The sequence below is a fragment of the Equus caballus genome, chromosome 15 (assembly GCF_041296265.1).
Source record: "Equus caballus isolate H_3958 breed thoroughbred chromosome 15, TB-T2T, whole genome shotgun sequence".
Lineage (NCBI taxonomy): Eukaryota > Metazoa > Chordata > Mammalia > Perissodactyla > Equidae > Equus > Equus caballus.
In genome coordinates, this window is record NC_091698.1 from 13,215,433 (window position 1) to 13,227,994 (window position 12,562).

Below are 12,562 nucleotides of genomic sequence, written 5' to 3' on the forward strand. Positions count from 1 at the left end.
TGTCCTTATTTCACCTTTATAATTAGTGGATAGTCTTGCTGGATAAAAAAATTCTTCGTTACAATTTTTTCTTTCAGTATTTTGAATATGCCATTTCTCTGCCTTCTAGGGTCTATCTTCTCTGATGAGCAGTTAGATATTATTTATGTTGATGCTCTCCTGTACGTGTTCAGTTGTTTTTCTCTTTCTTCTTTTAAGATTTTCTCTTTGTGTGTGGCTTCCAACAGTTTGACTATGATGTGTCTAGGTAAAACTCTATCTTTGTATTTATCCTACTTGGAGTTCAGTAAACTTCTTGGATGTGTAAATTAACATTGTTTCATCAACTTTGGGAAGTTTTGGACATTATTTCTTCAAAAAATTACAATAGTTATTAGATCCACAATTTGAGGAGGTGTATTAGATGAGATTTGGGACATTTACTGGGAAAGTCTAGGAACCTGGAAATTGGAATGATTACATGTATTTGGATTCAGATATAGCTGAACTCATTGGGCACAATGAATCTCCCTTGATTTCATAAGCAGTTGTTTCTCCCTGTGTGAGGCTGTTCCTTCATTGCTGGTATTCAACTATAGGATGAATCTCAAAATCATTATCCTGAGTGAAAAAAAAGCCACACAAAACTACACTGTATGATTCCTTTTGCATGAAACCCTAAAAAGATAAAACTAATCTAATATTGACAGGCATAGAGAGAAACAGTTCCCAGATGGAGGTGTCTGAACACTTTGAAAAGTGATCCAATATACTGGGGATCTCAATAGATTGCCTCAATTACTCACTCAGATAAGGTTTGAATGCAAGAATATCTTCAAGAGGGACATTATGTTCCTCAGTATTTTATAAAATGATCACTACCCATATGAGGGTGAATGCCAGGTAAGTACACCTCCCCCAATTACTGCTAGAATGGACTCAGTGTGAGGTCAAGATTAAGGTGAATAAATTGTATTCCTTCACTTACATGGATTTACTGAGCATCTAGGAAGCCCAAAGTTATTATCAGAGGAGAAGGATATGGTCAAACATATACTACTACTTGGTCAGAACAGATATTCTATACTCTGTGCACTTTGCCTGGCAGGTGTACACTTGCCTCTGCACAGCTTTGAGGCTTATTAGACAGTTCAAGTTTGTTGTACCTGCCACACTCTCTGCAATTTTAAGGCCTTTAAGGTATACTAAAAGTCACTGCTTTGAGGAGCTTAGAAAAAGAAGTGAAGAGTAACTGAATTCTGACAGTGTCTCTCTCACTTCTCTCTCTCTCTCCAAATCCTAAGGGGTGATCCTAGTATAAGTTACCCCTGAAGGAGATACACACTATCCTCAGGCCCTGTCCAAACTTCCTTACTGGCTCCAGGCCCATAATGGGAATGAAAAAACAGCTGTGTTCAGAGTAAAGTTGCAAGAAATCCAGAAATTAAAAAACCAAAAACACAAAAGGAACTCAAGATCTTGCCCAATAAAGCAGAAACTAGGTAGCATATAAGGGAGTGGATCCTTACCATATTAGATTAGGAAGGATGAATTATGTTTGGATAGGCTCAAATTAATCAATATGAGTATACTCCCTGTGGACTCAGGAGCACCCCATGTTGCATTTCAAAGCAATGAAATATGTATTTCCTCTAATGGGATACTGACAAATGTTTTTTAAAACTCTTAGAGTGTTTCTCATGTGCAGCCATCTTTTGTGGTGACATGGAGCACCTGTGCAGACCCTCAGTAGAATCTGCACACTGGGCCCCAGGCGCGCCAGGATGGGGCTCAGGGGTTGGTGGGTCCGGCGGCTGTAAAGGAACAGGGTGGAGGTCCCAGGTTGAAAAATTGTAAAATTATAAGTTTACAGCTATATAATTTAAGTACTTCAGTCATCATGTCTTTTTCTTTTTACAAAGTCAATTTTCCTACATAACTCCAAATTTTTTTCACACCATCTAAGTAATATTTTAATATTTTCCATATCCAATCCGTATTCAAATTTCCCCAATTGCCTCCAAATGACTTATGAAAAAAAATGCTATTTTAATCGGGAGCCAATAGCGGATTACCCTTTGCATTTGACAGCAGAGTTCAGGCTTAACCCTTAACCTCTTCAGGCTCGGAGGACCCTGGGCAGGAGAGATTTAAGAACACCGTCCTCCCGCTTTCGCGGAAAGGCCAAGAGTGACTTGAAATGTAGGCGCGGAGGCCTATGGGAAATGTAGTTTTAAATAGGTGAGGTTCACCGCCTGGACTCTGGGAAGGGGACGCCACGCTCCTTCTGCGCATGTGCAGCCGTAGCCTCCTCGTTCGTCTTCTCAGGACTCCAGAGAACCGTTGGGGAACTTTGGGGTGTGCTCGGAAAATGCAGGGTACGCACCTAGGGCGAGGGACTAGCTGGGAAGGGTGTGCCGGTGCTTGGGGATGGGAGCAGGAAGTGTCTGGGACCCCGTCGTCCCCCGCGGCGGTGTATTAACCCGGGCGGCCCGTCAGAGTGGTTAAGGCCGATGGGGGAGACCCCGGCCCTCGGGCTCCCGGGGCGCAGGTGTTCGGGGCGGTCCGGGATGCCCGAGGATCGTGTGACCAGCCCGCCTGCAGCCCGACCGGAGAGAAGCCCGTGGCAGCGGCGGTGGGTGCGGGAGGGAGGAGTGCGTTTATCAGGCGGACGGTGACCGTGGGTCTGCGGTGGAGCCCGAGCTCTGGAGCACTACAGGCCCGGTCAGTGCCAGCTCTGTCACCTGTAAGCAGGGGCGACAGAAGGAACCTGGGCGAGAGTCAGGGTTCTCATCTATAAATATTAATAATGATTGTTTCACAGCGACGTTTGGAAACATAGATCACTATTTTAGACAAGTGCCAGGTAGGAAGCCTTAAGTAAGTGACAACTGCTGTTATAGTTAGAGGATACTTTGTTTTTTTACTGGATAGTTTAATGTACCCTGACAACCACTTCACCAGAAACCGAGGCTCGGGTCGGTGGCCCGATGTGCTCGAGTGAGGAGCTCCCAGCCAGGGAATTCGGATTCGAGGGCAGGTGTGCTGCGCTTCAGTCTCAGGCTTTGTCTGATGTCACTCCTGCCCAAGACTGGCATTACAGCCTTCACAGCATTTAGGAACATGGCCTGTCCCTGCGTCCCCAGGGATGTAAAGGAAAGGATGTGGATGGAATCCCACCGTGTGTCACATGTATCCTGGGATCTCTAGTGTCTCTTCAGGTCCCTTGGGTCAGACAGAGGTGCCTGGCCCCCTCTGCATTGTCAGGCTTTTTGTCCTTGAAGTCTAACGTTATAATGAATTCCAAGAGTCAGGCTTTCTGCCCCTAAAATGAATTTATTTCTCAGATCCATGTCCCAGTTGCCTTGAAACAAACCAGCCCTTGTGAGGCAGGAAGCAGGGGGCCTCTGTGAGGGAGTCTTACCTGGAAGAGAGCGCCCCTCTGACCTTAGACCTCTCTCCAGAGCTTCAGAGCAGAGACAAGAGCCCAGAAAGGAGCAGATGCTAGATTTGCAAGATCAGAAGCAGGTCTTGATCCTCCTGCCCAGAATGAACCAGACTTGATGATGATGCCACCCTCAGGAGCCACCACACTGTGTGACAGTGGGGCATTTGGGCCGTCCCTGGGAAGTACAGGTGAGCTGCGGTGGCCCAGGGGCAGGCTGCTCAGGAAAGGCTGCTTTGTTGGAGAGCCGTGAGGGCAAGGTCTGGGGGTAAGGGACAACCAGGCAGAGGGAGGAAGTTCTGTCTCCAGTCCCCTTAAATGGCCCCCGCTATTTACAGATGCGCTGCTGTCACACATGTCCACCACCACATGTGACATTAGTGACGTTATCCTGACGTCACAGGATCCAAGAATGATGATCTGTGAAGAGTTTTCCGAGGTCACCTACTTCTAACTCTTTTGAAAGATTTAAAGACATTGGGCCTGAAAATTTCAGTGACTTGTCCAGGGAAACGCAGTTTGTGACAGTTCACTCTCTCACAGGTAAGTTACCAAAAGCATCTATCAAAAGAGCCTTTTGAGAAATACTTCCCAGCTGAAATGAACAATTAAAAATTCCTGCCTTAAATCCTCCCATCTCTTTTACTAGGCTTTCCGTGGATTGTGTATACCAGGGGTTAAATAATATTACTGAGAAAAATAGATAAATGATGCATACTGAGTATTTTTCTGCTAAGTTAACTTTAATGAAGGAATAGTGTCTTGTCGTTTGGCGTACTTTAATTCAACTAATCAGTTTTTATTTCTTTCTGTTATTCAGAAGGATGCATGCGATATTGTTAAATCAATCGAGTAAAGTTTATGTTCACTCAGTAAAAAACTGCAGATTTCAGCTCCCTGGTCATTTCAGAATCACACAAAGACAGGTGTTGCTGCCTGTCCATGATCCTTCTTGTGCCTTTTCAAGGCCCAGAGGGCCCTGTGCCTATGGGGAGGATGATCCCCAACTGGGGTGCTGAGATTTGAGGAGGTGAATCTAAGAGCTGTAAGACAGCTAAATCTCAGGACCCCTGTCTTCTTTCTGTCCCCTCAGCTGAACCACAGTCCTCTGTACTCGCCCAGGAGCCACAGAAAGTGAACATCCCTCAGGTGAGCTCTTTATTCATTCCCCATTTTATATTGTAGTGGATTTATAAGGTTTAGCAGGATCCATGCATTAAAGGAAAAGGAGAAGTAGAAATAATAGAAATCAAGTCAGTCTTGAGGAAAAATATACCATGTTTTACTATTAATTGTGATGTTGGCTGTTAGTTTTGAGTGGGTAACTTTGTCAGGGTAAGTAATTTCCCACTAAGCTGTTTCAATCTCTGTTTCAATCTCTTTACTTGTGATTGGACTATTCAGATTCTCTGTTTCTTCTTGATTCAGTTTTGGGAAGTTGTATGAGTCTTAGAATTTATCTCTTTCTTCTAGATTGTCCAGTTTGTTGCTATATAGTTTTTCATTGTATTCTCTTATAATCCTTTATATTTCTGTGGTATATGTTGTAATTTCTCCTCTTTCATTTCTAATTTTATTTATTTGATCCTTCTCTCTTTTTTTCTTAGAGAGTCAGGCTAAGGGTTTGTCAATTTTGCATATGTTCTCAAAGAACCAGTTCTTTGTTTCACTGATCTTTTCTACTATTCTTTTTTCTTTTTTGGTTTCAATTTCATTTATTTCTGCTCTGATTTTTATTATTTCCCTCCTTCGGCTGACTTTGGGCTTTGTTGGTTCTTCATTTTCTAACTGTATTTTAAGATTGCTTATGTGAGATCTTTCTTGTTTTTTTAAGCTGGGCCTGTATTGCTATGAATTTCCCTCATAGGACCACTTTTTCTGCATCCCATATGAGTTGGTGTGGTGTATTTTCATTTTCATTTGTCTCCAGATATTTTTTGATTTCTCTTTTAATTTCTTCAGTGATCCATTGGTTGTTCAGTAGCATGTTGTGTAGTCTCCACATATTTGTCACTTTCCCAGCTTTTTTCCTGTAGCTGATTTCTAGTCTCATAGCATTTTGGTCAGAAAAGATGCTTGATGTGATTTAAATCTTCTTAAATTTATTGAGGCCTGTCTTGTTTCAAAACATATGGTCTGTCCTTTGAATGCTCCATGTGCAATTGAGAAGAATGTGTATTCTGCTATTTTTGGATAGAATGTTCCATATATATCTATTAAGTACATCTTGTCTAGTTTTTCATTTAATTCCACTATTTCCTTGTTAACTTTCTGTCTGGATGATCTATCCATCGATGTAAGTAGAGTGTTGGGGCCCCCTACTATTATTATGTTGTTGTTAATACCTCTTTTTAGGTCTGTTAATAGTTGCTTTATGTACCTTGGTACTCCTTTGTTGGGTACATGTATATTTATAAGTGTTATGTCTTCTTGTTGGAGTGTCCCTTTTATCATTATATACTGCCCCTCTTTGTCTCTCATTGCCTTTTTTATCTTGAAGTCTACTGTGTCTGATATAAGTATTGCAATAACTGCTTTCTTTTGTTTGCCATTAGCTTAGAGTATCATCTTCCGTCCCTTCACTCTGAGCCTGTGTTTGTCTTTAGAGCTAAGAGTGTTTCCTGGAGGCAGCATATTGATGAGTCTTGTTTTTCAATCCATCCCACCACTCTGTCTTTTGATTGAAGAATTCAATCCATTTACATTTAGAGTGATTATTTATATATAAGGGCTTAATGCTGCCATTTTATCACTTGTTTTCCAGTTCTGTATTTCCCTTGTTTCTCATCTTGTGTATTTTGGACTGCCAGTTCAATTTGGTAGTTCACTGTGATGGTTTTCTCAGTTTTCTCTTTTTTGTGTGTGAGGAAGACTGGCCCTGAGCTAACATCTGTAAGCAATCTTCCTCTCTTTTAGCTTGAGGAAGATTGTTGCTGAGCTAACATCTGTGGCAATCTTCCTCTGTTTTTTGTATGTGGGATGCCAGCACAGCAGGGCTTGATGAGAGATGCATAGGTCTGTGCCTGGGACCTGAAGCTGCAAACCCTGGGTGGCTGAAGCAGAGCATGCGAACTTAACCATTATGCCACTGGGACAGCCCCTCAGTTTTCTTTTTTTTGGATCATTTGTGTCTCTGTTCTGATTATTTGTTTAGTGGTTACCATCAGGTTTGTATAAAAAATCTCGTAGATGAGATATACCATTTTCTGATAGCCTCTTATTTCCTTGGTCTAAGCCAGTTCCATCCCTTTCCTCTTCCTCTGATTTGTTGGTCATAAGACATTCTGTTTTGTGTTGTGATTTTGTGGTTAAAATCACAAGATTATAGTTATTTTTGATGTTTTCCTTCCCTTTATCTTTAATGTCATAATTAAGTTTTTGCTAACCTGTTCTGGTAGAGAGCTGCAATTTTCTGACTTTGGCTGCCTATTTATCTCCTTGCTCAAGGCTTTGTGAACTCTTTTTGTTCTTTTTCAGGTATGAAGGTCTTCTTGAGCATTTCCTGTTTGGGGTGTCTTGTGGCAATGAACTACCTCAGCTTTTGTTTATGTGGGAAAGTTTTTATTTCTCCACCATATCTGTAGGATATTTTTCCCTGGATAGAGTATTCTCGGCTGAAGGTTTTTGTCTTTCAGAATTTTGAATATCTCATTCTACCTTCTCATATCCTGTAAAGATTCTGCTGAGAAATCTCCTGAAAGTTTGATATGGTCTTTGTAAGTTATTTTCTTCTGCCTTGCTGCCTTTAAAAATATTTCTTCTTTGTCACTGACTTTTGCCAGCTTTACTACTCTATGCCTTGGAGTAGGTCTTTTTACATTGATGTAATCAGAAGTTCTGTTAGCGTCTTTTACTTGTAATTCCAGCTCCTTTCCCAGGTTTGAACAGACTTCCTGCTCCTTTCTCCCTCCCTTCTCCCTCTATAATACCCATAGTTTTTATGTTGCATTTCCTAATTGAATCAGATATTTCTCAGAGAATTTCTTCGTTTCTTTTTAGTCTTAATTCTCTCTCCTCCTCCATCTGAAGCCTTTCTATATTTCCGTCCTCCAGATTGCTAATTCCGTCTTCCAAAATGTCAGCTCTGTAATTCAGGGTATCCAGATTTTTCTTTATCTCATTGTGTTTTTCATCTGCAACATTACTGATTGGTTCCTCTTTATGGGGTCGATCTCTTTTGTGAAGTATTCCCTCGGTTTATTAATTTTATTCCTGATTTAATTGAACTATCTGAATTTTCTTGTAACTCGTTGAGTTTTTTAATGTTAGCTATTTTGAATTCTCTGTCGTTTACATTGTAAATTTGTGTGCCTTCAGGATTGATTTCTAGGTGCTTTTCATTTTCCTTCTGGTCTGGACTATTAATATATTTCTTCATACTATTTGATGGGGTTGGTTTGTGCCTTCACATAGATAGTATCTGGTTGCAGATTCCACTTGCCACCACTGGAGGAGGTTCAGGAGCTGTGTATTCTGAGCCTGCTGTGATCCCTGGTGTCTGTGCTTGTCCTTTGGAATCTATGCTGAGAGGACCCATCTGCGATTGCCTGCTTGTAGCTGCTGCTTTGCTAATGTATGCACGGGCACTCTAGACGGGGTCCCTTGCTCTGTCTGACTGGCTGAGCTTGTGAGCCCAGCAGGGGGAGGGGCACTTCTTTTGCATGTGCCATCCCGTGAGTGTTCTCTCTTTGCCCTCGCTGTCTGTCCTCCCGGCGTGCTGGCTTCATGAAGACAACCCCACAATAGCTTAGCCTCCTCTGTGTAGCTTTCCTATGGGATGTGAGGGAACTTGGAGAGCAAAGGCATTCCCACAGAGTCTCCCCCCAGGCCCCTCTTTTCTCAGAGCTGTGCATGGTCCTGTGCCCTAGGTCATTGCTGGGGAGGGAGAGGAGATCCCCTTACTTCCTCCTTCTTCCTCCTGGGGGGTCCAGCACCTCCACCTTCAGACATATGGCTGCCTGGGTCTCTCAGATGTCTTTTGTGTTGTGCGCCTGTCCTCTGTTGGTTTATGAATGTCCTTTTCATTGTTTCTTAGGGAGGAGAGTCTAAGGGAAGAGCTCACTCTGCCGTCATGCTGATGTCATGCCTGGTCATTGTATTTTTAAGTTTTTGAGGAATCTCTGTACTGTTTTCCACAGTGGCTGCACCAATTTACATTCCCACCAGCAGTGTCTGAGGGCTCCCTTTTCTCCACATCCTCTCCAACACTTCTGTTTTCTTTGTAAAGATTGGCACCTGAGCTAACATCTGTTGTCTATCTTTTTTTCCTTTTTGTTCTCCCCAAACCCTCCCAGTACATAGTTGTATATTCTAGTTGTATGTCCTTCTGGCTGTGCTGTGTGGGATGCCACCTCAGCATGGCTTGATGAGTGGTGCTGTGTCCAGGCCCAGGATCCAAACCGGCAAAACCCTGGGCTGCTGAAGTAGCGCACACGAACTTAACCACTCGGCCATGGCGCTGGCCCCTCTCCAACACTTCTTATTTCTTGTCTTCTTAGTGATAGCCATTCTGATGGGCATGAGGTGATATCTCATTGTGGTTTTGATTTGTATTTCTCTAATAATTAGTGATGTTGAACATCTTTTCATGTGCCTGTTGGCCATCTGTATATCTTTGGGAAAATGTCTGTTCAAATCCTCTGCCCATTTCTTGACTAAGTTTGTTCTTTTGTTGTTTAGTTCTTCATATATTTTGGATAGCAACCCCTTATTGGATAAATGATTCGCAGATATCTTCTTCCAATTGCTAGGTTGTCTTTTCATTTTATTGATGTTTCCTTTGCCATGCAGACGCTTTTTAGTTTGATGTAGTCCCATTAGCTTATTTTTTCTTTTGTTTCCCTTTCCTGAGGAGACATATTCAAAAAGATACTGCTAAGAGTGATAGCAAAGAGCTTACTGCCTACGTTTTCTTCTTTGGAGTTTTATGGTTTCAGGTCTTACATTCAAGTCTTTAATCCATTTTGAGTTAATTTTTGTGCATGGTGTAAGATAATGGTCTACTTTCATTCTTTTGTGTGCGGCTGTCCGTTTTCCCAACAGTGTTTATTGAAGAGACTTTCCCTTCTCCATTGTATGTTCTTAGCTCCTTTGTTGAAAATTGGCTGTTCCTAAATGTATGGGTTTATTTCTTGGCTATCAATTCTGTTCCATTGATCTGTGTCTGCTTTTCTGCCAGTATCGTGCTGTTTTGATTAATACAGCTTTGTAGTATACTTTGAAATTAGGGAATGTGATGCCTCCAGCTTTGTTCTTTTTTCTCTGGAGTGCTGTGGCTCTTTCGGGACTTTTGGTGTTTCCAGTAAATTTTAGAATTCTTCTTTCTATTTCTGTGAAAAATGTCATTGGGGTTTTGATAGGGATTACATTGAATCTGTAAATTGCTTTAGGTAATATGGACTTTTTCACTATGTTAATTCTTCTAATCCATGAGCACAGAATATCCTTCTATTTCTTTATGTGTTCTATAATTTCTTTCAACAATGTCTTATAGTCTTCAGTGTATAGGTCTTTCACCTCACTGGTTAAATTTATTCCTACCCACTTAATTCTTTTTGTTGTGATTGTAAATAGGATTATATTCTTGATTTTTTATTTCTGCTAGTTTGTTTTTAGTTTTTTGATGGATTCTTTAGCGTTTTCTATATGTAAAATCTCATCATCCACAAGTAGTGACAGTTTTACTTCTTCCTTTCCAGTTTGAATATGTTTTATTTATTTTTCTTACTTGATTGCTCTGGCTAGGACTAAGAAGGGTGAGCGTGGGCATCCTTGTCTTGTTCCTGCTCTTAGAGGGATAGCTATCAGTTTACACCCTTGAGTATAATGTTAGCTGTTGGTTTGTCATATATGGCCTTTATTATGTTGAGGTACTTTCCTTCTATAATTATTTTATTGAGAGTTATTATCATAAATATGTGGTGAATCTTGTCACATGCTTTCTCTGCATCTGTTGAGATGATCATGTGATTTTTATTCTTCATTTTGTTAATGTAGTTTATAACATTGATAAAGAATACTGTACTGTTGTAATCCTTTGTATTTCTGTTATATTGTTTGTGATTTCTTCTCTTTCTGATTTTATTTATTTGAGGCTTCTCTCTTTTTGTCTTATTCTACCTAAAGGTTTGTCAATTTTGTTGATATTTTCAAAGAACTAGCTCTTAGTTTCACTGATCTTTTCTATTTTCTTTTTACTCTCCATGTCATTTATTTCAGCTCTGATTTCTAGTAGTTCCTTTGTTCTCCTGACTTTGGGCACTTCATTTTTCTTCTTTTCTGATTCTTTTGGATGTATTGTTAGATTGTTTATTTGAGATTTTTCCTGTTTCTCAAGGTAGGCCTGTGTTGCTAGGAACTTGCCTCTTAGTACTGCTTTTGCTGTATCCAATAGATTTTGGTACACTGTATTTTCCTTTTCATTTGTCTCCAGATATTTTTCCATTTCTCCTTTAATTTTGTTGTTGTTCCAATAGTTAATGAATAGCACGTTGTTTAGGCTCCACGTATTTGTGACTTTTCCAGCTTTCTCCTTGTGGTTGATTTCTAGTTTCATACCCTTGTGGTTGGAAAAGATGCTTGATATCTTTTCAGTCTCCTTAAGTTTATTGGGAGTTGTTTTGTTTCCCAACAAACAGTGTATCTTTGAGAATGTTTCATGTGTACTTGAGAGAAAATGTATATCCTGCTGCTTTTGGATTGAATATTATATATGTATCTATTCAATTCATCTGGTCTAGTGTTTCATTTAAGGTCAACGTTTCTCTGTTGATTTTTCTCTCTAGAAGACCTATCCGTTGATGTAAGTGGGGTATTAAAGTTCCCTACTCTTATGGTGTTGCTGTCATTTTCTCCCTTTAGATCTGTTAATAGTTGTTTTATAGACTTTGGTGCTTCTACGTTAGGTGCATATATATTAATAAATGTTATGTCTTCTTGATGGATTATCCCCTTTATCATTATATAATGCCCATCTCTGTCTCTTGTCTTTTTTGGCTTGAAGTCTATTTTGTCTGATAGAATTATGGCTACATTCACTTTCTTTTGGTTGTCGTTTGGTTGGAGTATCATCTTTCACCCCTTCACTCTGAGCCTGTGTTTTTCTTTAGAGCTGAGATGAGTCTCCTGGAGGCAGCACATTTTTGGGTCTTTTTCTTTTTTTGTTTTTTTTTGGTTTTTTTTTTGTGTTTGTCTTCATCTTTATTTTTTATTTTTATTTTTTTAAGGGGCCTTCCCCCTTTTTTTTTTATTGAGTTATTGATTGGTTACAATCTGGTGAAATTTCAATTGTACATTAATGTTTGTCAGTCATGTTGTAGGTGCACCACTTCACCCTTTGTGCCCACCCCCCACCCCACCTTTCCCCTGGCATCCACTAAACTGTTCTTGGTCCATAGTTTTAAATTCCTCATATGAGTGGAGTCATACACAGATTATCTTTCTCTCGCTGGCTTATTTCACTTAACATAATTCTCTCAAGGTCCATCCATGTTATTGCAAATGGAATGATTTTGTTCTGTTTTGCAGCTGAGTAGTATTCCATTGTAAATATGTACCACATCTTCTTTATCCATTCGTCTGTTGATGGGCACTTAGGTTGCTTCCACGTCTTGACTATTGTAAACAGTGCTGCAATAAACATTGGGGTGCACAGGACTTTTGGGATTGCTGACTTCAGGCTCTTTGGATAAATACTCAGTAGTGGGATGGCTGGATCGTATGGTAGTTCTATTTTTAGTTTTTTGAGGAATCTCCATACTGTTTTCCATAGTGGCTGCACCAGTTTGCATTCTCACCAGCAGTGTATGAGGGTTCCTTTTTCTCCGCAACCTCTCCAACCTTTGTTGCTATTAGTTTTAGATATTTTTGTCGTTCTAACGGGTGTAAGGTGATATCTTAGTGTAGTTTTGATTTGCATTTCCCTGATGATCAGCGATGATGAGCATCTTTTCATGTGCCTATTGGCCATCAGTATATCTTCTTTGGAGAAATGTCTGTTCATGTCTCCAGCCCATTTTTTGATTGGGTTGTTTGATGTTTTGTGGTTGACTTGCGAGAGTTCTTTATATATTAAGGATATTAAGCCTTTGTCAGATATGTGACTTGCAGATATTTTTTCCCAGTTAGGGGGTTGTTTTT

The 12,562-nt window shown here is 40.5% G+C and overlaps 1 protein-coding gene across 49 annotated transcripts in view; it reads left to right on the top strand.

Moving 5' to 3' along the window:
- The first annotated feature begins 2,199 nt into the window (after positions 1 to 2,199).
- LOC138917619 (ral guanine nucleotide dissociation stimulator-like) overlaps positions 2,200 to 12,562 on the top strand; it is a 93,391-nt gene continuing 83,028 nt past the window's right edge. For 15 of the 49 annotated variants that reach the window (XR_011425842.1, XR_011425843.1, XR_011425846.1 and 12 more), the window contains exons 1-4: positions 2,245 to 2,357; positions 3,444 to 3,615; positions 3,763 to 3,967; positions 4,518 to 4,573. The gene's annotated coding sequence lies outside the window, so the exon portion shown is untranslated. Of the gene's footprint in view, positions 2,358 to 3,443; positions 3,616 to 3,762; positions 3,968 to 4,517; positions 4,574 to 12,562 lie in introns of all 49 variants that reach the window. The other 34 variants (XR_011425840.1, XR_011425841.1, XR_011425844.1 and 31 more) reach the window with 10 other exon arrangements.